The sequence below is a fragment of the Notamacropus eugenii genome, chromosome 7 (assembly GCF_028372415.1).
Source record: "Notamacropus eugenii isolate mMacEug1 chromosome 7, mMacEug1.pri_v2, whole genome shotgun sequence".
Taxonomy (NCBI): Eukaryota; Metazoa; Chordata; class Mammalia; order Diprotodontia; family Macropodidae; genus Notamacropus; species Notamacropus eugenii.
The window spans coordinates 288,155-314,988 of NC_092878.1; the positions used below are offsets into that span (position 1 = coordinate 288,155).

A 26,834-nucleotide genomic window follows, 5' to 3' on the forward strand; every position below is an offset into this window, starting at 1 on the left:
AGCTTTCCTAGAGGAGAAGTCAATGTTTGTAAGCTTCTTACTCATGAGAATTCCAAGCTACTCTTCAGGTTTATTCTACTTAGCTGCTTTCTAACATCAAAACAAGTTCCAAACCAGCTGGACCCTTGCTTTGCCTGTTATCTGCTCTGTGAAACATAACTCCTTCCTTATGTCTCCCATTCTATTGATTGCTATTCTGAACTTATTTCCCCATTACATCTCTCAAATTTCCCTCTTCCTCTGCTAGAAAATTATGTAGTACTAATCGATGTCGATAGTGCCTTCTACAATTAGTTTATTTTCCTGCATTTGTTGCAAGTCAAAAGACTTTCTGGCCTGTATGGATCCTTTTGGTTTCATTTCATATATTACATAATTTCTGTGGAAAGGAAAACTTTAATCATTCCTCTGAATCCATCCTCCTTTATTTATTCAAATCTTGTTTCCACATCTATCCGCATTCTGAGGAATGCTTCCTCACTCTCTTTCCCATACAGATTCTTCCCTTCATCCATCTCCCCTTTAAGTAAGTATAGATTATTCTGAACAAATACAGAAAGGGGGAAAGAGAAAAGGTTGATCAACGCATTGACAAATCAAAGGGGGCAGTCCCTTTGGTAAGGACAGATATAGAGACCCAAAAGAAAAAGGTAAACAATAAATTACACATTTAGAAGTCTCATCTCATACAGCAGTCTAGGGGTGGGGGAGACACCATCCGAGGCAGACTTTTGATCTGTATGTTCATCCAAGTCATCTTCAACAGAGGAACTTCTTGCCATCTTTATGTAGAAATACTCTATCTTTTGTCCATTCGGCTACAAAATTGATCTTGACACTTAAACTTAAAATTATCCTTCAGCCTTTATACCTTTATTTTTCTTACACAAGCCTATGCTATTTGTCCTATTTTGTGACCCAAATATGGAAAAATGGACATTAGAGAAGGATACTTTTCCTGTTCTTCTACCACAAACATTCTAAGAGTCAATTTCCTCATTTGTGGTACTTCAATGCCAAATGTCAAAGTACTAAATCTTGTATGATTTTCAAAATCTCTCCACCAAATAAGGGTTTCCCCAAGAACTTTCCAAACATAACAAATTATGAACTTTATCTTCCCCAACAATCTGATTATATACATAGACTGTGTCCATCCCTCCCATCAGCATCTTGTCCAGTGTTTTCTCTAACATTTAAAAGGTCCCTTTCTTCAACTTTTTATAACCAAGCTCCTAGGAGGGTGTGTCACATTTATCCCTCCTTGAACGTGATCTGCTTCTGATTCCTGCCTCCACCTCTCTCTCTTCTTCTTCTGCTATCCCTTTGGCCTCCTATTTTCAAATAGGGTGAGATGGATTTCTATGCCTCACTGAGTTATTCCTTGTTATGCTGTTCCTTGCTTGAGCCAGTTCAGAGAAGAATAAGGTTCAAGGTGAAGGTTTGAGATAAAGGTTTGCTACCTTCCCAGTCCTCCTCTCCACTGTAAAAGCTCTTTCTTGCCTCTTTATTGTGAGATAATTTTCTTCATTGTACATTTCCCTTTCCCTTTCTCCCAGTGCATTCCTTTTTCTTACCCCTTAGTTTTTTTTTCTTTAGATATCATTGGTTGGTTTTGGGGACCTTTTCTCCCAGAAACAAAGAACCCTTTGTGAATGGCAGTATTCTGCCCATGTTGATGTATGGCTGCAGTACAGGGAGCACAATAGACTCTACAGCCTGAAAACATAGGGAGCAACAGGGTAGAAAAGTGGAAAGCAGCTACCCCATAGATCCAGACCAAAGAAGTGTGACTGGAAGCTGGCTTGGTCGTGTAGTGAGGGTGGCATGGGCACAGTCCAAAGGGTCCACCTGTGTCCTCATGGTGCCAGGAGAAAGAGAAGAAAGCCCTTTACATGTTGGTGTCAGCCTCTGGCAGACTTGTGTATGGACAGATATGAAATCATTTCTTCATCACTCCAAGTCCAGGATTCTATGCATCATGCAACCAAGCTACCCCAGGAACACCTAAGTTCAAATCCTACCCCAGACACTTCCTGGTTGTGTGCCCTTGGGGAAGTCACTTCACTGCTGTATTCTCCAGAAAATTCTGTAATACACACTCCCAGTGAGCTGGACCTAGCTCATATACATGCAGTTCTCTACACTGATAAGACCACAGTGTGAGAAAACCAGAAAATTAGTCATGAGGTGTGTACTCATATGACATGAAAAGTATTTCTGTTTTTGGTTTGTGTTTTAGATGTGGTTTGCCTGAAAGTTGGGTTAAAAGATGGAAACAGGCTAGGTGGCATTTAATTCATGTTGTTTCTTCCCTTCAGGCTGGCCAAAGCTAGCACACATGCATGTATGAGGACCAGGAATGTGAATTCTGATTGTGTGCTCAAAAGAATGAGAAGGCTTTAACACATGCTAGAATGATCCTGATGCAGGACTCACATTTATGATTTCCATAAATGTTTAGCCATAATGTGAGAAAGGAATTTTTTTAATTGAATATGTGGTAAGTACAGTAAGTTAAGAGAGCTGACAAAGTATGAATTGAAATTACAATCCAGGATATCTATGTTTTCTTAACCATGAACATGACATAACACAGTACATGTCCATAAAATATGAAAATAAGAAAGTCCCCCTATTTAAGATTGTGCCTTTTGTTGAGGAGCCTTGTCCTTGGTAGTCATTAATACAGGAATGCTCTGGTCGACTTCACCTTGCCTTGTTGACACAGTAAGGGGCATTCTGGGAGTTTACTCAGAGAGCAGAGAAGAGATACGTGTTAAGCCAAAGGGCTCCCTCTGGTGGATTAGTTCAGGCTTTGCCCTTTTTTGAGGTTCAAATGATATTAAATGATTATCAAGTCAAACAGCAGTCCAAGAAAGGGACAAGTGAACAATGGAGTTGTGGTGTTGGATGGAGGTGGCTTATGGTGTTTATTTCCCACAAGTAAAGCTGACTATGCCTCAGTGAGAACCCCGCAGTTGGATGCCCTGCAGCAGAAGCACCTGGACCTCATGAAACCGCTCACCCTGGTCCAGTAGACTCTGCACATCCGGGAGCAGGCCCTCAGCAAGCTGCAGACCCACCACGAGGAGCTGCAGGCCAGACTGGAAGAACTCCAGGGAGACCTGACAGCCAAAGACAACATAATCAAGGGCCTGCAGGATGAGAAGAGTGCCCTGCAGGTGGCACTGCAGGCATCCTCTGCAGGCAAGGGGGAATTTGAACACAGTGCCCAGCAGCTGCAGGTGAACTCAGATACTACCTCAGGGCTCTTGGAGCAGCTGAGGCAGGACAGAGGCGTCAAGGGCAGCCAGGTGAGGAAGTGGGTGTTTGTTGGGAGAACACATGCTGTGGGTGCAGAGAGGGACTCACTCAGCAACACATTTAAGCATGTATACAAGTTTTCCTTGGGGAACGGACAGCATCAGCACTCCCAAAGGGCAGAGATTGGCTTAAGAGGAAGAGGCAGAATCTAGGGAGGCTAGGGCAGGGGGCCTTGGGTGACAGGCCACCTTGGATGCCACTATGTCACCTCTTTGGGTCATGTGGCCTCTGGCACATGACCAGTCGTTGGCAGCTACTTCTTTGTAAGCAAAGCAGCTTTCCTCTTACTGCTGTTATTTTAGTACGTACAGCTACGTATAGGGTCAGAGAAACATGGGGTGAGATTGTGCTACTTGTCTTTTGAGAGCATTATCAGATTTTCATGTGCACCAGCAGTCTGAGGTGACTCACAAAAGGAACAGTGTTTCAGTATGAAAATATACATGATCTGGGTAAGGTTAAACCCCTTCTCAACAAAGCTCTAAGGAAATAAATAAATAAAATGTTTGTATTTCTTATGAAATTTTGTAAGTGACCAAAAACCAGATGGTGCCCCTTAAAACTTGCTCAAGGGAAGCAAACATGCTGAGTGGTTCTTGTCATGTGCCCTCATGAAGCAAGAAGCATTGAACCTGCCCCCTCTGTCTTCAGGAACGAATACAAGTCCTGGAATTGGAGCTCCACACTATTGGTAACAGTAAGATAGTGCTGGAGAAGGAGCTCCAGGAAATCATCTCCCTGACCAGGCAAGAGCTGGAAGAGTATAGGGAGAAAGTCATAGATCTGGAAGATGAGATGCTCGTCTCTGTTTTTTCTTGGGGGAGAGGTTAAGGGATGCTGCAGGGATGGAGGGTGGGGATGGCAGAAAAGATGGACAGGTGTCTGTGGGGACTGCAATAATGTGCTGGCTAGTGATTGGGGTTTGTGATGGTTGAAGCTGGTTTCTTGGGATCTTGTGCACCCATCTCATGCTTTAGTACTGCTAACTATTGTCTGGTATTGTGTTGAGTAGAACTCTACCAATGCCACTTCTGTACATCTGTAACATATTCCATTGGTATAGTCTCTTTCCTTGAACACTACTCTGCATGATAAGTGTTCATCAAAATATTTTACTCACTGAAGTGCCCAACCAGCTCAGGTCACAGTGAGTCTTTATTGTGATTTCTCCCCAGCTCCAAGAACCAAGAGGCTTCAGAAGGCAGATAAAGCACCTGGAGAATGTAAATAAGAAGTTGGCTCTGGAATTAGATCATGAGCAGGGAAAGCTGAAGATTTTGGGACAAGCCAATGCAGCCATTCACAAGCAAAAGAATACGATGGAAATGGCATCTATCAAGAGGGAAGCAGATTTAGCACATCTGAACCTGCAGGTATTTGGAGCCTTATGCTATTGGGTCGGTTCTCCTGGATCTTAAAGCTAAAACACATTTTTCTTTAAGAATAGTTGGGAGGAGAAAAATTTGACAGCCAGCCAGAAACAGAATTACTATTTCTTCCTATCTATCCTTGTGGAGACAGAATTTCCACAGTGGAAATGAGAACATTTTTCCTTGTTTCATAAGGTTATAGTATAATTGGTAATTTTACTCAAAAAGGTTTTCTTAAGGCATAGATTTCTCCTCTAGGACCAAATCAACAAAATGACTGACTCGTGGGTTTGTTTCTTTGTTTGCTTCTTTTTGTTTGTTTTTGCTTAAAAAGGAAGAGGTTGCTATTGTCTTGGCCTTTCCTAAGGCCTTCCTTTGTTTGGGAGTTTTCTCTGGTAAAAATCATACTGCACTTATCAGGGACTTGGCCAGGGAGTCCAATATGGACCACTCCTGCTTGAGAAGGCTAAGAAATAGCACTAAAGTCTCCCCATCCTGCAAGCTATGCAGTCCACTTTAACCTAGTTTCTCTGGGAAAGCGTCTTAGTCTCTTCACAGAGACTCACAATGTTGTGGCTTGTTTTTTAAGTGGCATATCAGAGTGTCCTGCTGGGAGTCAGTACCAAGGAGAACATACATTCCCCAACCTAAGGTCTCCTGCTGTGGCAGTGCTGTCACCCTACATTGGCTCTAGCTTTTACACTGACTGGTTTCTCAGACACTTGACAGGACAATGTGCCACCTCACTTCCTTCCTGTGGTCTAGGTCCAGGCAGCTCTACAGAAGAAACAGGAGGAAGACCAGAAAGTGAAAGAGCTCATTCAGAGGTTATAGAGGGCACTGAAGAAGGAGAAGTTCAAAGTTCAAAGCCTCAGGGAACAGGTATAAGGGTGCTCAGGTGGATGCGGGTGCCTATGGTTGCTCCTGCTACCTCTGAATCACAGATCAACCCTCACCAACGTCCACATGGGCTTGGCCATGATCTGGAAACACATAGGGAGTGGCAAAACCACTTCTCAGCCTCTTTCAAGTACTATTGAAAAGCCCTTTTGTCTATACCAGAAGTAAAAAGGTGTGCTTACTTGCCTGTTCATTTCACAGAAAATGCACCTTAATAGGTTTCTTGGCCTGACTCTTGCCTCCCCTTGCCACAGGTGGCCGCAACCAAGGTCAAAGCTGTACACAACCACCATCATTTCAAAGCTTCAGCCTTGGAACTGAGTGAAGTCAAGAAGGAGCTGCAAGCCAAGGAGCAGCTGGCTAAGGAGCTCCAGGCAGACACACACAGTCTGCTGTGAGTATTGCCCCACTAAGCTTTGTCTGGGGTCCAAAACACCAGAGTTCAAATCCAGCATCAGGCACTTACTGTGCCAACTCTTCAGCCTCTGTCTGCCTCAATTTTCTCAACTTTAAGATGAAGATGTTGATAGCACCTACTCCAACAGGGCTGTGGTGATAATCCAATGAGATGATCATTGTAAAGTGCTTGGCATAGTTCCTGGCACATGGTAGGCACTTAATAAATGTAGCCATTCATGGTATTATTATTAATACATCTCAATATCTCCCAAGGTCCAGAAGCTAGAGACACGGGCACAATGTCTTTTCATGCCTGGGTCATTACCAATACAGACTTTCCTGGTTTGACCATACTTGCCCTTGGACTTTATCTCTATCCAGCACTGGGCTATTGGGTAGGATCAGAAGGAGAAGCTCAGATTCAGTTTGGGCCACTTTCTAGGGCAGCACAGCTTTTAACTCATATAAGGGACAGGCCGAGTTTATGCCAGCATAAGAATGCCTCAGTGGCACACTTGAGAGTAACCTGCAAGGGTGTAGTAAATCACCCTTAAAACAGATCTGGTGTCTGTGACCATTGTAGACAGCCCCTGGTCAGGATCATCAGTCAGGCTCATCACAAACATCTAGTTATCAGACATCTCTGCTTTCCTGTTTCTTGGAGTCTGTGTTCTCATAAATCCCCAGTGCTCTGGGAACATCATGTATGTCTTGCATTCATGACCTTCACAAAAATGCACAATACAATGAGAGGTGCCATCACTTCTAGACTGGACTTAGAGACTTTTACAGCCAAAAAGAGTTGCAGATCAGCATAGAAACATTATTTTTGCTTGTTATTCTTGTTTCCATTCCTAGGGCGCAGGAGAGAAAACACTGCCGAGAAGTGTCCCGGTTGCAGCAGAAGTTGGCAGAAGCTCGAGCTCAGCTACAGCAAGGCAAGATGAGCAAGGCAATGTCCCCTGACCTGAGCTCCCTCATGGGGCAGGACAGGCCTTGTGGTCATGCTGCAGAACCTTGACCAGCAGAATCATGTTCCCTCTGCCAGTTTGTAGTTAGTTAATGTCCCAAGAGGAAGAGACTTTGTGATGGAAAGTTTGTTAGGATCCAAACAGGTGGCAAGTTCTGGACCTTATCCTTCTCAGGAGAACTGGTGTGAGTATAACCGAAACCAGAAAGCTGCTCCTGGATACCTCTGTTCAGATGCCTCAAGTTCCACTCATCATTTGCTTGGGGCCATGGCGCGCCCAAGGCCCACTCTGTATAGGCTCTTCCTGCAATGTCTTTAGAGGACTTTCATAAATTTGAGGAGAATTGCTGTAAATCATCCATCTGAAATAAATGTACCAGTAAAATAAAGGTGAAACCTGATGACCCATTGCATAAATAACAGTTGCTTATGATGCCAAAAGTCCTTCATGAAAAACTCTCATCTACTGGTTCATATCTAAGGGGAGTTATATTGATGATCATAAGTTTTACAAGTTAATATAATCCCCATGAGTTCCCACATTGCAAGTGCTTTACAAACATGAAAATGCAATATAAATGCTAGCTATTACTTGGGGGGCATCAAAACATGGGCATTGTACTTGTTGAATTTGGGGGCCCTCCTGTCAATAACAGGGTAACATTATGCAGAATTAGGAAACGGGTTTGCACCGGTGTACCATTATTTTCTCTGTCTCCCTCCCTCCCCCCTGCAGTCTCTGTCTGTCTGTCTGTAAAAGGTAGGCACCAATCACATGAATAACACCTTTGTTTTTCAGAAGAAGGAACTGAATGGAGAGACCAGTTCCAACCCTGTGACTCCCATTTCAATTCCAGACTGCCCTGTCCCTGCCTCCCTTCTGGAGGAGCTGCTCGATCCCCAGCCCACTGTGAGCAAGGAGAAGCTCCAGACTCTGCACAGCTGTCTCCAGCACCTGGGGTAGGACTTTTATGTTTTTCATTTGTTAAAGAAAAGGAAATATGTTGGGACCATACTTTCATGTCACTTATGCCAAACACCCAACAAGCGGGTCTGTCAACCTAAAAACCTCTTCCTTCCCTGTGTCTCCATGGCAAGTTACTACCTCTCACAAGATGACAAAAGTTTCTGACTTGAACAGGATCACCCAGGGACTCTGTCTGCCAGCTCACACCTGAACAAAACTCCCCTTGAACAGATCCCCAACACTGGGTGAGCTTGGCCTTCCCAAACTGCGGCCTATGGGCCCTGTGCTACCCACCAGAGGATTTCAGGCTTGGTCACTGACAAATGTACAGGAAAACATCCTTTGTATGCAGAGGAAATCCTTAGGCCCACTGCTTCCAGCCCCAGGGCCCGAGGGCCACAGGTTGCACAGGCCTGCTCCAACCTCAGCCAGGAGACCTGTCCTCATGGGGCAGCCCTAGCCAGAGTGGGACAATTCTAAGTGATTTTGGTTTTTCACTCATCCATCCTTTGTTGATACATACTGTGTGTGCACCCAGGAATGAGAACAGGAGATACAACTTAGGAGAGTCTTACAATCTACTCTAGTATATAAGACACATATAATAGAGAATGACAGGCATATTTAAGTTTTAGAGGGATTCGAAGGAAGGGAGACTGAATTGGACTCTTCTCAGAGGAGTTTTGGATTCTACTCCACAGAGACTGCAGAGAAAGGCTTCCAAGGCAAGGGGAACGCATGAAGGAAGGCAAGACTAAGCAGAGCTAAGCCAGTTAAGACGATCAGCTGACCTCTGCCTCCAGGAAAGATGCTTTGTTAATCAGTACTCAAATGTAGAGCCAGTTGGGTCACCCTCTCCCTCACCTGCTTGCCTTCACACTACCACTTGACAATGGCTTTCTTCCTCTGTAGTTCAGGACCATTGTAGGCCATGTTGTGAAGTGGCAAACCACTCCAAGAAATGCCAAATGAGGTCATGAAGAGTTGGACAAGACAGAACGTCACAGCCTATATCATTTGGTCAATATTCCTTGTTTTGACCAGTTTGGAGGATGCCTTTGAATTCTTTTAATTGGCATATCTTTGATTGTGAGGGAGGTTGAACAAAAGAAAAGGCTTTCAATTTTAAATTTAAACTTGAATTTTTAAATTTAAATTTTAACTTAAGTTTAAACTTCTAAAAAGATTTCATTTCATTACGGAAAAAGAGGAAGATGAAACAAGAGTCAGGACTAAGGCTCCTGCTGAATGATCCACCTGAGATCAAAGAGGCAGCTCCTCTTACTGCAATTTTGTTTCCTTTACTAAGCTGAATTAATTTTGAACAGAAAGAGCTGTTTAACAAGATGATGCCTGAGTTAAGAAAGGTACCTGATTGCCTTTGTTGACTTCAGGGCACCAGGCACAGTTGAACTCTCAAGGTACTGGGAAAAATAAGGCAGATGTCACCAATGAGGCCACAAACAAGGATCTGGGAAAAATCATGGAGCACAGGAGAGGACCAAAGGAGGGCGAATGTCCTGATCTTCAAAACAGGGAAGAGAACGCAGTCTGCACATGGAGAATAAGGAGGGTGATCTCTGTTGCTGAGAAATTATAGATCATGTTATTAAAGGGGTGGCTAGAAAACTGCTAGAAAATCAGGAGGTGCCAGCAGCTGGTGCCAGCTTTTCCAAAGCCACACCCAGCTCATTTCATCACCCCTCTTCTAAAGGTCATTAGACTGCTCAGAAAGGGGAATGCTGGAGTTACCATTTACCTAGATTTTAGCAAATCATTTGACCAAGCTTCCCATGCAGGCCCTTCCAAAACAAGTGATTGTGGCTAGAAGGTAATACTTTCAGATAGACTTAGGAGATAAAAGACAAGATTCAAAGAGCTGTCATATATCAGCTACTTAAATAAAGGCATAGATGGGATGCTTTTCAAAAACAGTAATTATAATAGTCAGGATGCCAAAGATCTCACATGCTAAAATTATTAGGTCAAATCTAGTAAGATGAAATTGGTTTTGGTCTCTTTAATTATGAACTTCAAAAACATCAACCAATATGACTGTCTGTCAACGTAAAATAGAAAAGAGGGAAAAGAGAATTGTATATGAAACCATGAATCTCTATTATATGTAGTTTGGGTAATTTTAAAGTATATGTTTAATTTATGGGGCCTACGTAGACTTCTTTGTCTATGTCCCCTTTCTGAACTTGATTCTCTTTTTCTCTCGATATTTCTAAATGTATTTTGTAACTCATTTTTTTTTATTTTTGGCATCAGTATCTCCTTGTTATACTTGCATCCCAAGTATTTATATTCTTCCTTCTAATCCTCCCCCAAGAGAAAGAAATCTGCCCCCCCCTTCTAACAGACTAAGATAATAAGGGGGAATCATATATCTGTCATCACGAAAGATAGTATGATTCTGCACTTGTAGTCTGTACCAAGAGGATGGAGGCCTGCTTCATTACTACTCTTCTGGAGTCATTGATTAGTCATTGCATTGACCAGAATCTTAAGTCTGTTGGAGGAATATTCCTTTACAACATTGCTGTCATCATATATAATTGTGCTTTACTCTCTCAGCTCGTAGGTCTTCCTAGATTTCACTTAATCCCTTTTATAACTATATACTGTGCAGTAATATTCTCTTCCATTCATATACCATAATGTTTTCACCCATTCTCTAATTGATGGACACACCCTCAGCCTTCAATTCTTTGCTGTAACAAAAATAAATATTTTGCATTTATCTGTCCTTTCCTTCTTCTTTGGTCTCTTTGGAGTATAAAATTGTTTACTAGGGATAAAATAATTAAGGATCAAAAGATCAACTTCACTAATAAACTACAGGGGAAGGTATGATCAGACAGTGATTGACCTGAAAGAATCTGGCCTTTCAGGGCACTCCAAGCTCCAGTTGAGTCAGTAGTGTAATATGGCAGACAAGAGAGCTAGAATGATCTTTGCTGAAATAAGAAAAGAACATACCCAGACCTGGGAAGGCATTCGTTCCTCTGTACTTTGTCCCAGTCAGTGCACAGCCAAAAGGCAGTATGAAGGTCCTTGGTAAATTGGAAAGTGCCATCACAATGGTCAGGGGTCTTCAGTCCCTGCCACCTAATCTGGAGAGGGAAGAGGTCATGATTAGCTTGGTAAAGAGGATATTTGCAGGACCTATGGTAGTTTTCAAGCTGACACAAAGGGGAATGGGAGTCCTCAAGAGGTGGTCAGTTCTCTCTATTCCAGCAGGTTTTTAGGGAGAAGCTAGAATTTCTGAGGGGTTTTCAAGAGATAATTTTTGATTTATGCATTGTTGATTATCTGCTGATAGATCACCTTTGATCCCATAGGAGATGAGTATGTCCTTTGAATATATCTGTGATTTTAAAATGTCACATGTTGATAGATTAGGCTTAATGCAACTATTTTCTCTCTGTTTTTGTTTTTCTCTTGGTTATTGGTGAAAGGATAAGGGTGTTGTGGGGTTTTTAGGTCTAATCCTATCATATGTTCCTCTTTTCAACAGATAAACATCTTGATGTACCATTTCATTGTCATCAAACTTTCACTATTTTAAGTGGTTAACTGTATGATCTTGCTCAAATTTATGTTAATATATACTATAAGGCTGAGAACCCAAGTTTATATTCAGCCACATCCAGTTGCTAATGAGGGCTTTCTGTTTGCTTTGGAAACTGAAATTTTAAATGTTGTGGTAGAAAATTATTATAGCTCTTTCTGCTGTTTCTGGAGTTCATTTCACACAGTATTTATTCCTTTGACCTGTTTCGTTTTCTTAAAAGGCAAGACATGGATAGTCTTCAACGCCAAATGGAAGAACTCATGATCACAATGCAAGAATCGATGCCTTCATGGACTCATCGATGGAATGTCCCTTAATGGACCTCTCCATTACCTGCCCATCTGTTGCTTCTAGGGAACTCAAAAACTCTAGCTTTGACTAACAGGAACAGAGCCACCCCGTCAACACCCAGTCAGTTTTGAAGCAATGACCCTGAATCTGAATAAGCTTTATTTTCCTCCAGAGAAGAAAACACTTATTTTGTAACTTTTATTTTATTTTTCAAATATATACATCCTACATTTGGATGTCTATAAATAGTAAAAAATATAATCATGTAATTGTTGCAAAATACCCTTATACAATTTTAAAATTGCTTGAATTATCTGTTTTGTTCTTCTGTCTCATTGCCATATTTAAGTCTGCTGCTAGAAAATCTTGTATATAGGGATGGAGTCAAGATGGCAGAGTGAGAGCAACTACTGACTTAAGCTCTTAGACAAACTCCTGCAAATATCTCTAAAAAGAGAATCTGACCAAATTTTGGAGGTGCAGAATCCAATAGAAGACAGACTGTGGCAGATTCACGGACCAGGACAGACTGGAAGGTCAACAGGAAGGATTTGTTCCAGGGGTGAGCCCACGCAGCAGGCCAAGCAGGAAACCCCCCGGGGGCAGGACACCAGAGTGGCAGCCCAGGGCAGGAGACCAGCGGGAGCCAAGCAAGTGACAGCCATTGAGCCCCAGGAATCAACCACAGCTGCTCCTAAGACTTTCAGCCTACAGATTAAATGTCTGTAAGTCACTTACTTGAACTCCTGGGAGACAAATGGCAGAGTGATAGGTAAATGCTCCCTCCCTCTCCCTTTATCGACCTTGAAAGAACCATAAAATTTTTCCCCAGAAAAATCCTGAATCAGTAGGATCAACAGAAGGGGCAAACAGTCTCATAGCACATGAAATTAGGAAAATCACTAAAGAATATTCCTCTTACTGTGGTGGAGGCAAACCAGAAGGAGAGGAGCCCCAGGGGGGTGGAAACATGCACTAGGACCCAGGCATGCCTCAGCACTCTAGGGGAAATGGGGAGACAATAGAGCAGCCAGGATCACCAAGTCCTGAGTTTGCCTTTGCTCTAGCTCAGCTGAGGAGATCTCTTGTGATCAGACCACCCTTCCCCCACACTTAACAAACTGGCCCCAGGGATAATCCAGGGAAACACAAAAAAAAAAAAGAAAAAAAGGCACCTGCCCTTTGCTCTCTCACACCAGCAGCTCAACACCAGGTTTTCCAGCTTCTAACTGAAAGAACCAGAGGCCACAACACACAAAGCCTCACCTTCATGAACAAGAAGCAAAGGAGGAAGCAAGAAACCATAGAATCTTTCTATGGAGACAAGAACCAAAACAAAGAAGTCAGTATTGAGACTGTACTCCCATCTAAAACTTCAGAAGGGACTATGAACTGGTCGCAAACACAAAGAGCACTCTTGGAACAGCTGAAGAAGGAAATAGAAGGAAAACTGGCCAATGATTTTAAAAGTATGAAAAAAGAATTCTATAAAGATAAAAGCTTTTTAAGAAAGAAAATTGAACAAATGGAAAAGGAAGCACAAAACCTAACTGGGAAAATTGGACAAATGGAAAAGGAAATAAAAAAACTAACTGGAGAAAATAATTCCTTAAATTGAATAATTGGACAGATGGAAAAGGATATGCAAAAGTTAACTGTAGAAACAATGTAATAAAAATTAGAATTGGGTAAGTAGAAACTAATGACTCTATGAAACATCAAAAATCAGTCAAACAAGATGTAACAAGGAGAAGATAGACGAAAATGTAAAATGTTTAAGTGGAAAAACAACTGATCTGGAAAATAGATACAGGAAAGAAAATTTAAGAATTATTGGCTTACCAGAAAGGCATGATGAAAAAAGGAGTCTGAACATCTTCCAAGAAATCATCAAGGAAAACTACCCAGAAGTCTTAGATCCAGAGGGTAAAATAGTAATCGAAAGAATCCACTGTTCACCTCCTGAAAGGGATCTGGAACTAAAAACACCAAGAAATATTCTTGCCAAATTCCAGGACTATAAAGTGAAGGAGAAAATACTATACAGGCAGCCAGAAAGAAACCATTCAAATATCGAGGAGCTACAGTCAGGATCATACAGGACTTTTCAGCTTCTACATTAAAAGATCGAAGGAATTGGAATATGATATTCCATAAGGCAAAGGAACTGGGACTACAACCAAGGTCCAATTACCCAGCAAAGTTCAGCATGACATTTCAGGAAAGGAGATGGACATTCAACGAAATGAGGGATTTCCAGATCTTTCTGACCAAAAGACCAGAACTCAGTACAAAATTCCATCTTCAAATACGTGTCTCTAGAGAGGCATAAAAAGGGTAAACAGGGGAAAAGAAAAACTTGTTACTCAGTTTGGGCAAATTGATTACTGTAAGAGAAGATGATACTTGTTAATAGTGAGAATTGTACATCTATTATAAACTATAAAGGCGATATACAAAGATAGAGGGAATGGGTATAAAGTAAATGATGTGATGATAAAAATGTGATTCAAGCATGTGAAGGAATTGTAACAGGAGATATGAAAAGGAGGAAGCAGGAAATGACAAATTACATCACAGGAAGAAGTACAAAATTATAGTAGAGGGAAAGAGGGGAGGGAGATGAGCATTGTTTGAGAGGTACTACCATCTGATTTGGTTCAAGGAGGGAACAATGAACTTAATTAAGTATATAAATCTAACTAGCTCCAGAGGCAGTAGGAGGGGAAGGGGGAAGAAAGGAGAGGGGAAGTTAAAAGGGAGGGAAAAAGTAGTAAGGGGAAAGGGGAATAAGGGGGAGGGGGGCTGAAAAAAGGAAGGGAAGACTCCAGAAGGTGGTGGTCAAAAGTGAAAAACTCTATTGAGGAGGGGAAAGGAGACAGGAGAACTAAAAGCACAAGCAGTGAGAAAGAGGATGGAGGGAAAGACAGATTGTAATCACAACTGTAAATGTGAATGGAATGAACTCTCCCATAAAATGAAGATGGATAGGAGAATGGATTAAAAGCCATAATCCAACAATATGTTGTTTACAAGGAACACATTTGAAACAGTCAGATACACACAGGGTAAAGGTAAAAGGCTGGAGCAGTACATATTATGCGTCAGCTGATGTAAGAAAAGCAGGGGTAACAATCCTAATCTCAGATAAAGCAAAAGCAGAAAAAAGATCTAATCAAAAGAGATAAGGAAGGAAACTATATCCTACTAAAAGGCACCATAGACTATGAAGCAATATCATTACTAAACATGTATGCTCCAAGTGGTATAGCATTCAAATTCTTAGAGGAGTGGTTGGGGGAGTTGCAGGAAGAAATAGAAAGAAAAACTATACTAATGGGGTACCTCAAACTCCCCCACTATGAACGTGATAAATTTAACCTTAAAATAAAAAAGAAAAAAGTTAAGGAGGTGAATAAAACTCTTGGTAAGGTAGATATGATAGATCTCTGGAGAAAACCGAATGGGGACAGAAATGAATATATATTTTTCTCAGCAGTAGATGGCAAATATAGAAAAATTGACCATGCTCTAGGGTATAAAAACCTCACAATCCAGTGCAGAAAGGCAGAGATAGTGAATGCATCCTTCTCAGATCATAATGCAATAAAAATTATATGTAATAAAAGGCCATGGGAAAGATAAACTAAAAATTAATTGAAAATTCAATAATCTAATCCTAAAGAAGGAGTCGGTTAAACAACAGATCATAGAAACAATCAACAACTTCGTTCAAGAGAACGACAATAATGAGACAACCTACCAAATCTTATGGGATACTGCAAAAGCAGTTCTTAGGAGAAGCTTTATATCATAGAACATCTGCAAGAATAAAATAGAGAAAGAGGAGATCAAAGACTTGGGCATCCAGCTGTTGAAAATCTCAAAGTAAATACCAAATTAGAAATATTCAACACCAAAGGAGAGATCTATAAGGTTGAAATTAAGAAAACTATTGAATTAATAAATAAAACTAATAGTTGGTTTTATGAAAAAACATAAAATTTATAAACCTTTGGTCAATTTGAGGAAAATAAGAAATAAAACCAAATTACAAATATCAAAAATGAAAGGGGTGAACTCACATCCAAAGAGAAGGAAATTAATACAATAATTAGAAATTACTTTGCCCAACTTTATGCCCATAAATTCAACAATCTAAATGAGATGGGTGAGTATTTTAAAAAATAGATGTTGCTCAGAATAACAGAAGAGGAAGTTAAATATTTAACCTCATCTGAGAAAAAGAAATTGAACAAGCCATCAAAGAAATCCCTAGGAAAAAATCTCCAGGGCAGGATGGATTCACAAGTGAATTCTATGAAACATTTAAAGAAAAGTTAATTCCAATATTATATAGACTATTTGGGAAAATTAGGGAAGAAGAAGCCCTCCCAAATTCTTATTCTGATACAAATATGGATTTTGATACCTAAACTGGGAAGAGCCAAAGCAGAGAAAGAAAATTATAGACCAATTTCTCTAAAAAATATAGATGCAAAAATTTTAAATAAGATTTTAGCAAAAAGAATACAGCAACTTACCATGAGAATAATACATCATGATCCAGCAGGATTTATAACAGATGCAGGGCTGGTTCAATATTAGGAAAACTATTAGCATTATCAATCACATCAACAACAAAACTAACAGAAACCACATGATTATCTCAATAGATGCGGGAAAAGCTTTTGACAAAATAAGACACCTGTTCCTATTAAAAACACTGGAGAGCTTAGGAATAAAGGGAACTTTCCAAAAAATAATAAGGAGGATCTACCTAAAACCTTCAACAAGTATTATATGCAATGGAGACAAACTAGATAAATTTGCAACAACAACAGGGGTGAATAAAGGATGTCCACTATCACCACTATTACTCAGTATGGTACTAGAAATGTTAGCTGTAGCAATAAGAGCAGATAAAGAAATTGAAGGAATTAGAATAGACAAAGAAAAAACTAAGTTATCACTCTTTGCCGATGATATGATGATAGATTCAAGTAAAAATCTACTTGAAATAATAAACAACTTTGGCAAAGTTGCAGATTACAAAATAATCACCTCAGTCAAATGAAGCTGGTGAAAATACAGTCCCAGCAGACTGGACTTTATAACCATGTTACAAGTAGATTTAAAAAAACAGAAAGCTTCTCTTTTCATCTTTTTTCAGCTCAGGAGTCATTGTTTCTGATAAATGTGAATGGAAAAAATTAAGACACCACATCAGGGCAGAGATGTTTTGATATGCCTCTTTTTAAACAAGTGTGATTTAGAGCATTTTTCTTATGAATATAGATAGCTTTATTTTCTTCCTCTGAAAATTGCCTGTTCATATCCTTTGACCAATTATTAACTGGAGAATGAGTTGCATTCTTTTTGATTTGACTCAATTCTCTATTTTAGAAATGAGCCCATTAATTTCTCAAACAGTAGATTGCTATATTCATTGACTGCTTTGTCTTGAGTACCTAACATATTCCACTGGTCTACCCTTCTGTTTCTTAGCCAGTACCAAGTGGTTTTGATAATTTCTGCTTTATAATACAATATGAGATCTGGTAGAGCTAGGCCACCTTCCCTAGCATTACTTTTCATTAGTTCCCTGGATATTCTGGACATTTTGTTCTTTCAGATAAATTTTGATATTATTGTTTCTAGCTCTAGGAAATAATTATCTGATAGTTTAATTGGTATGGCACTGAATAAGTAAATTAATTTAGGTAGAATTGTCATTTTTATTATATTGGCTCAGCCTTCCCACAAGCAAGTGATCTTTTTCCACTTAGATATCACTTTATTTGTGTGAAAAGTGTTTTGTAATTGTGTTCATATAGTCCCTGGGTTTGTTTTGACAGGTAGACTCCCAAATATTTTATAGGGTCTAGTGTAGCTTTAAATGGGATTTCTCTTTCTACCTCTTGATGTTGGGCTTTGTTACTAATATATAGAAATGCAGAAGATTTATGTGGGTTTATTTTGTAACCTGCAACTTTACCAAAGTTGTTTATTATTTCAAGTAGATTTTTACTTGATTCTCTGTGATTCTCTAAGTATATCATCTTTTCATCTCCAAAGAGGGAAAACTTAGTTTCTTCTTTGTCTATTCTAATTCCTTCGACTTCTTTTTCTTCTCTTATTTCTATAGCTAAAATTTCTAGTACCATACTGAATAATAGTGGTGATAATGGACATACTTGTTTCACCCCTGCCCTTATTGGAAATGCATCTAGCTTATCCTCATTGCATATAATGTTTGCTGAAGGTTTTAGGTAGGTCCTGCTTACTATTTTATGGAAATTTTCATTTATTCCTGTGCTCTCGGGTGTTTTCAATAAGAATGGGTATTTTATTTTGTCAGAACCTTTTCTGCATCTATTGAGATAACCATGTGGTTTCTGTTAGTTTTCCTGTTGATATGATCAATAATGCTAATAGTTTTCCTAATATTGAACCAGCCCTGCATCTGTTATAAATCCTGCTGGATCATGATGTATTATTCTCATGGTAAGTTGCTGTATTCTTTTTGCTAAAATCTTATTTAAAATTTTTGCATCTATATTCCTTAGAGAAATTGGTCTATATATTTTTTTCTCTGTTTTGGCTCTTCCTGATTTAGGATAAAAACCCAAAACCATATTTGTATCATAAAATAATTTGGAAGGACTCCTTCTCCATTTTTCCCAAATAGTATATTCCAATAAAGTATTGGAATGAACTTTTCTTGAAATGTTTCATAGAATTCACTTGTGAATCTATCTTGCCCTGGAGATTTTTCCCAGGAAGTTCACTGATAGCTTGTTCAACTTCTTTTTCTGAGATGGGGTTATTTAAATATTCAACTTGCTCTTTTTTTAATCTGAGCAATTTATATGTTTTAAAATAATCATCCATCTCATTTATATTCTCGAATTTATGGGCATTAAGTTGGGCTCAGTAATTTCTAATTATTGTTTTAATTTCCTCTTCATTGGAGGTGAGTTCACCCTCTTCCTTTTTGATATTGGTAATTTCGTTTTATTCTTTATTTTTTTAAATCAAATTGACCAAAGGCTTATTAACTTTATTGGTTTTTTCATAAAACCAACTCAGTTTTATTTATTACTTTAACAGTTTTCTTAATTTCAATTTTATTAGTTTCTCCTTTGGTTTTCAGTATTTCTTCTTTAGTATTTACTTGCGGATTTTAATTCGTTCTTTTTCTAGCTTTTTCAGCTGCATGCCCAAGTCATTGATCTCCTCTTTCTCTATTTTATTCATGCAGGCATTCAAAGATATAAAACTTCCCCTAAGAACTGCTTTTGCAGGATCCCATAAGATTTGGTAGGTTGTCTCATTATTGTCATTCTCTTGAATGAAGTTGTTGATTGTTTCTATGATTTGTTGTTTAACCCACTCATTCTTTAGGATTATTTAGTTTCCAATTAATTTTTGGTCTATCTTTCCATGGCCTTTTATTACATGTAATTTTTATTGCATTATGATCTGAGAAGGATGCTTTGACTATCTCTGCCTTTCTGTACTGGATTGTGAGGTTTTTATGGTTTAGTACATGGTCAATTTTTGTATACATGCCATGTACCACTGTACCTTTCTACCCCCATTCAATTTTCTCCAGAGATCTATCATGTCTACCTTATCCAGAGTTTTAGTCACCTCTTTAACTTCTTTCTTGTTTATTATGTTTATTCAAGTTCAGAGAGGGGGAGGCTGAGGTCCCCCACTACTATACTTTTGCTGTCTATCTCTTCCTGTAACTCCTTTAATTTCTCCTCTAAGAATTTGGATGCTTTCAGGTAGTCCCATAATTTTTAAGTTCTCCCCTGGATCTATTTTCCAGGTCAGTTGTTTTTCCAATGAGATATTTCACATTATCTTCTCTTTTTTCATTCTTTCATTTTCTTTTGTAATTTCTTGGCTTCTCATAAAGTCATTAACTTCTATCAGCTCCATTCTAATTTTTAAAGAACTATTTTCTTCAGTGAGCTTTTGAACCTCCCTTTCCATTTGGCTAATTCTGGTTTTTAAAGCATTCTTCTCCTCATTGGCTTTTTGGACTTCTTTTTCCAATTTTGTTAGACTATTTTCAAAGGTATTATTCTCCTCAGCATTTTGGAGGGTCTCCTTTAGCAAACTGTTGAATCGCTTTTCATGATTTTCTTGCATTGCTTTCATTTATCTTCCCAATCTTTCCTCCACCTCTTTTAATTGATTTTCAAAATCCTTTTTGAGCTCTTCCATGGCCTGAGACCATTGCCTATTCCTCTTGGAGGCTTCTGATGGTAAGCATTGTTATTCCTCATCAGAAGGGATGGAAGAAAATACCTATTCATCAAGAAAATAACCTTCTAAAGTTTTACTTTTGGGGGGCATTTTCCCAGCCAGTTACTTGACTTTTGAGTCCTTTGTCAAGAGGAGGGCATACTCTCAGTTCCTCCATGGTGGCACAATCAAGGGAGACAAGTTTACTCCTCTTCTGGCCTGTGCTCTGGTCTGGGAGCTACCAAAGGTTCTCTGCTGAGGATCTGCAAGTAAAACTCCCTTTCCAGAGCCTCCACCAGCTCAACCATGACAGCCAGCACTCTTCCTCACCCCCATGCCACCATACAGGGCTGAGACTCTGATCAGTGGCTCAATTCCCCCAGGGGCTTTAGGCGGAGGGATCCAAAGATGGACACTGCTGCTGCTGCTGCTGCTCCTGCCACCATCTGGGGCTAGGGGAGGACCCTAGTCTCACCCTATTGAAAAAGCTTTCTCACTGATCTTTGAAGCTTTGTTTGTTTTTGTGAGTTGAGGGATCTCAAAACTGCTGCTGCTGCTGGGGATTCCACCCCTGAGGCTTGTTCCTCTGCTCCTGTTCCTTCCAGCCTGTGGGCAAGGATGGGCTGGGCTCTGTGGGCTGCACTCTGCATGGCAATCTGTACAATAGACCCTTCCTGTCAACCTTTTCAGACTACCTTGGGCTGGAAATCTCTTTCACTCTGTCATTTTGTGGCTTCTGCTGCTCTAGAATTTGTTTAGAGTCATTTTTTACATGTATTTTATGGACGTGAGGGAGGAGATAGAGTATGTGCACCTTTCTACTCTACCATCTTCTCTCTGCCCCCTCAGAGTTTTCTTTTCTTATCCACTGTCACTTTTTTCATTGTATTGTTTAAATCCATTCCCAATTAAAGTTATGAGATAGGTTTTTATTTTTCTCTCTGATTCATGACCCTTCATCCTCTGCTCTCTCTTTTCTCTATATTCTTTATTCAATTAAAGTTTCCTAAGTCTCCTTTCTGGACTCTGCCCTCTCTACTTTCTGCCTCTACTTTATACAGCTTACCCTGGGGGAATCCCCTTTTCCATTGTGCCTCTCTCTTAAAACCATGCCAATGATTGCAACTGTCAGGGAGGACACACCCTGGTAAGTCCCTCCTCCACTACAGGTCTATACCTTCTCTTGTTGACCCTTTTTCCCTCAACTTTTGTCCAGACATCTCCTATGCCCAAGCTCTCCCACTCTTCCCTGTGCCAATCACCCCCAAAGGTTCCAACTCTCTCCTCCCAGGACAAATAGGCTTTTCAGGCCCCCAGTTCCCCTCTGGCCTCATCCAATACTGGGTCCTCATCTCCCTTTACCCATAGGAGTTTTCTTCAGTGAAGTCCCAAGGCCTCTCTCCTTCCTTTGTTAGCCTTTTCCCTTCTCCCTACCCACCCTCTGGTTGCTCTTTTCTGTTTGAGATCACTGAGGTCACCTTACCCTCCTTGCTAACCCTTGATTTGACTCTGGGGCACCACTCCCTTCTTTCCATCCCCCTGCTCCATCCTCACCTTGTACATACAACATTCCACGTTGTATTATGGTCCCACAGAAGAAGCATTCAGCAGAAAGTAGGTAGTCCCATGTTCTGTCCAGAAGGCTCCCTGTCTACCTCTTCAGTGTTATGTTTACCAGATTTCTGCCATCACTCCTGTCTCTGAAACCTCTTTTCTGGCCCCTCTGTTGCCATTCCAGTCTTTGCCTCCTGTGTTTACTCACTCCTCTAGCATTTCTTTTGTCTGGGGTGTTCAAGAAGCAAAGAGTCTTCTCAGCTCTAGTTTTCTTTCTAAACATGCTTCTATCTCTTCTTTCTTATTGAACATGGGTCTTTTGTCCTGTGTGGCTAAGCTCAGACTTGCAGGATGTGTTGCCCTGGGATGTAGAAATGTCCTTTTCTTGGCATGTCAAGGTTTTTTTTTTTCCTGATGGCTGCAGAACGTGTGCTTTCTAAATTTGTTCACTTAAACTGCTTTGTGTCTGGAGTTTGCAGTTGGGTTTTGTTCTGGAGGTGATCTGGGAAGTTTTTGGATTGAAGCTTCATTTTCTAGATTCAGAAGTTCTTGGAAGCTCTCTCCATAGTTATATTTTCCTGGTTATGACATTGGTTTTTGTCCTGTTATATTCTGGTGGAGACTCACCATCCTGTCTTTGAGATCTGTATGTTGTACCTTAATTTTCTTGGGTTTGGCTTTTCTTCTGCTGGCTTGTCCTCCCCAACAAACTTTTTTTTTTGCTTTCCCCCTCAATGGTTCTCTCTTTTGTTTCTTTGGAGACTTGCCATGGCAGATTCAAATGTTTCTATTACGCTCATCATTATTTTTGCTTTGGAAGATATCAGTTCTGCTCTCACAATTCTTCTTTCTCTTTTAAACCCCTCAGGAGCCGTGTACTCCTAAAATTTCCCAGAGTTCTCTGTCTCAAGGATTGAATTGTTTCCCTTCAATCTGCAGTATTTATTCATTGAAGCCTGAACTCATTTACTAGATCTGGAGGCCACATTTCCTTCTGTTGTTACTGGTTTTCTTATTGATTGATCTAACCCTAAACGTTCTCTGATTCTATCAGGGTCTTTGAGATTCATTCTTCCTAGTATTTTCTTTGGTACTTTCAATCTTGATTCCCTGCCTATTTTTCTTAGCTCTCACTTCTGACTTTATCCCCTTTGATTGTAATTTCTTTGGGAGCTGGATCTCAAAGTGTCTTGGCCTCCTGCCACCCTTGGCAATTCATGGTTCACCAGCCTAGGTCTTGGCCTCTGACTTTTGGGAGGTCAGTTGAGTGCTAGGCTCTTCCCTCAGGTTTGATGGGAGTGCTGCATAGCACTCCCCATCTGCCCATGCACAGTGTCATGCCCTGGTGACCTGTCTTGCTCCCTGAGTTCCTCAGCTCTCTGGTCCAACGCTGGCAGTCCAGAGGCTGCAGGTCAGAAAACTGCAGCATTGGTGCTTCTGGGATACAGTCACTGGGAATATTTTTGCTCCTGAAGAGCTATGATCAAGCTGCCAGCACTGCCTGAGTATTTCCATGGCACTGGAAAGAAGGAAGGGGAAGGTTCAGGGGTAAGTTCTGATGCAAACCTGTGTTGTGTCTTTGGGTGTTCTAGTTTAGGAGGTAGAAGAGTGAGTGAGCTCAAAATCAATGCCTGGGTACTTTCTCCCCTTATTTTGGATTCGGGTGTCCTAGATCATGGACAGAAGTGGAGTTTTTTTTTCCTCTGGTACAAAGAGATTGGAGAAGTCTGTTTTGGAGAAGTCTGAGAGGTTCTGGGGATCAGAGAAAATGTCTAGGCCACCAACTTGTTGTTCATGTGACCTGGAAGGCTCTAAACATGGAATCTTAGATCTAGGTTTGAAGGGGCCTCACATCATCTTGGAGATTTAGGTAAGTGCCTACTGACGTTATGGGAAGCACAGACACTGATTTTCCAATGGGGCTGTTTCAGCAGGAGAATATGGATACTTTAAACGTATTGTTGCTTCAAGATTAATGTGGTAAAGTCCAACATCCTATTTCTCCCACCCTATTCAGCCTTCCCCATCCTTTTTTTAAAACCATAAATAATATTGAAGCCAATTTGTTAATTTCAAATACTTTTCTTGTGAGTGTCTCAGCAAACAGTAGAGGAAGTGTGTGAGCTTGTGTGTGTTTTTAAAGAAGTGTAATGTGGCCCTTTATATTGATTATGTTAATTATTTGAAAATTTTTTTTTTAGAGATGATTAAGCGGCACATCTGGCTTCAGACACTCTAGCTGTGTGACCCTGGACAAGTCACTTAATCTATTTACTTCTATTTCCTCAATTGTAAAATGGAGATAATAATAGCTTAAAAATTATTATGGGGATAAAAACAACCTTGCAGGGGTCTTATGCGGATCATCTGAGATAATATTTATAAGGGCCCCGAGCACAGAGAATGCACAGCATGCAGTAGTACTCTATAAATGATTCTTGCCCTCCCTTTTTAGCATCTTCCCTTTGGACGTCATCTGAATGTGAATAGATGAGGGTGGACTTACATACTTTCTTCTCTCAGTAATTAGTCTTTACAATAAATTATTTCATCATTTTTTTCTAGCATCTGTCACTGGGTGCACTGTCCTGGAACACTTTCCTGATGTGGATCTTGAGTTCTTGGAAAATGGCCTTAGGAAGTTTACTTTTCTCCATCAGGGCTGAGGATCACCTAGACCATCTGTCTGATTCTCTTGAGTTTTTCCTTCCCAAAGGCTTTGGAGTCTCCAACTGGAAGATATAAAGGAAGAGAAATAGCCTCTTTAATGGCGTAAATCCGTCCTCCCAGACAAGGACATTTTACTGAGGGAGCTCTCAGAGTGGCAGCAAGTTGTAAAAACTGGGATGAGACAGCGCCCCCTGCTGAGGTTGTCATCACAGGTGAGTGAGAGGACAAGCATCTTAAGGGCCTGCTCATCTCTTTAAACAAGAGCAACCCTCCTTAGCCATGATAGTCATAGCACCTCAAAGTTTACATGTTACACGTGTCCATGACCTCATTTGATCCTCACAACAACTTTGATAAGTAGGTTACATTATGTGGAGGGCAGCAGTGAAGTGACTTGCCCAGGGTTACCCTTCTAGGAAGCGTCTGAGGCAGGATTTGAACTCAGATCTTTCTGACTACAGGGCCAGCTCTTTCTCCATGGTAACCCTGGCTGCCTGAGATGGTGTGAGGAAGAAGATGCAGATGATGAACTGCTGGAGCATGTGTGCCTAGCAAAGTGCTAAGATCTCACCCAATAATGCTCCAGTCCAGTAGGCCTGTGTTTACATGGCTATGGGGAGGTCTATTTCTTCCTATTCCAGAAGAGGAGGCTCCAAGAAGCAGAGGTGACTCACAGAGGTGGTGCCAGCATGCAGAATCACCAGAGTTCTATCCCCAAGGCCAGGGGGCTGGGGGCAGGGTCTGTCTATTCAGGCTGTTCCCAGAAAAGTTGGACAAGTGGTGACCAAGGAGTTATCATGGTGCCAAGTACTGATATGCAGCTAGGAAGGTGGTATAGGAAGCCACAGCTTATTACCAGAAAATGTGGACTTATACATTTGCAGTGTGCTTGTCTTTATATATTCAAGATGTTGTCTTTATATGAAGGTGCTTTTTTTGTACAGGCTAAAATGCACAGCATGAGAGCACCACTGGTATACGTGCACACAAAGTGCTATACAGTGTATGTTGTGTTACTATCTAGGCTTTGGATTGTGTAACAATTGTGTGTTGGAAGTGATGGAATTCAGGGCTGCTAGGAGGGCCTGGAATCTAGAAGACCTGAGTTCAAATCCAGCCTCAGACACTACTTAGTAGCAAATGTGTTCACCTCTATTTGTCTTGTTTTCCTCCTCTGTAAAATGGAGGCCATAATAGCATGTCCTTCCGAGGGTGGCTGTAAGGATCAAATGAGATAAGAACTGTAAAGCACTTACCCCAATGAGTGGCACACAGTAGGTGCTTAATACATGTTAGCCATCATTTGGTTGTTTACTGCAGAGTGGGATGATGTTCCCTTTGACAGCTGGAGTTCCTGCACCTGTACATCAGTGAATGTCATCACAGTCATCTGCGGGTAACCCATGGTGTTGTTCCCCTGGGGCAAATCATGAAAATACATTAGAAGATGTGACTGGGGGAGCCAGGATCCTCCTGGGATAAACCCATAACCCAAGGATGGGCAGAGCAGCTAACATCTGCATCTCTCAGCCTCATCAGGCCTGAGGATTAAAGGGAAAGCTAAAAAAAATCACTTTTGAGATGAAACTTTAAAAATAGGTTGATGGATTGGGTTGGGAGGAGAAGATGGTGCTTAGCTAGCAATGGAGCACCAGGTTGGAACCAGGTCCCTGGGAGATGCCTTACCTGAGCTCCACAAAGGGAGATCCCCATCCATTATAGATTTATTCATTGCTTTTCCCCGTGTTTCTGATTAGCTTTTTCTTTAAATACTTAGGTGCCAAGCCAGCCAGTACCTGTATACTGAGTTCACATAATTTCACTGGCTATGATACCTTTAAGTCTAGTGCGGTCTTCCTGGTGATCTCTTCTTGTGGCCAGGTCTACTTTTGCTCTTTGTTTGTCTGACATGATTTATAGCCCCTGCTTCTGCACTCCCCTGAGGCACCAGAAATTTCCACTCAGGGATCAAAGGGCCTATGGGTGCTCTGAGCTGGGATGCTCTAGCAGCCTAGACCCCCACCTGACATCTCATGGATTCTGAAATGTGCCACATTCTTGACGACTGGAATAAGCCAGCAAAGGCAGAAGTCAGTTGGGTATTGTTCCAGGTTACTTCCAGTATTGGCCCTTTGGCACCCAGGTGGGTTCAGGTGCCCCAACACACCCTTACTCAGAGCACAGGCTTCAGACTTTTTACTGGAGCTTCCACTGTTTTCTGCAGGCCTGGGACACATAGAGGAGCTCACAGTTCTTCCTCTTGGGTCTTCCTGAGCCCTGTCTGTTCTGTCGAGTTCCTAGTTACATCCCTTCTGAAATGAATTTGGGTGTCCTGGGCTCCTCTGACACCTTTAGTGGATCACAAAGGCTCCCAGTGGGTGCCAGTGTCTCAAATGGAAACAGAATAAGCTTGGGGAGATAGACTTCCTCTAGGTGATATCTTCAAAGAGTGGAAATTGGTTTGTTGGCGTCAGTTTGTTGACTTTGGATGGATAGATCCACAGGACCCAGCAGAGCTCAGAGCTGCTTTGTCCAGTAAAAAGT

General features: G+C 40.9%; 1 long non-coding RNA gene across 1 annotated transcript; it reads right to left on the minus strand.

The window, feature by feature from the left end:
- Nucleotides 1–407: 407 nt before the first annotated feature.
- LOC140514806 (uncharacterized) lies at nt 408–26,834 on the minus strand. Its single transcript, XR_011970738.1, has 5 exons — nt 25,977–26,834; nt 25,547–25,707; nt 24,127–24,352; nt 10,919–11,052; nt 408–7,328 (listed from the first exon to the last, which is right to left on the minus strand). It is a non-coding gene; the product is annotated as an uncharacterized lncRNA (long non-coding RNA).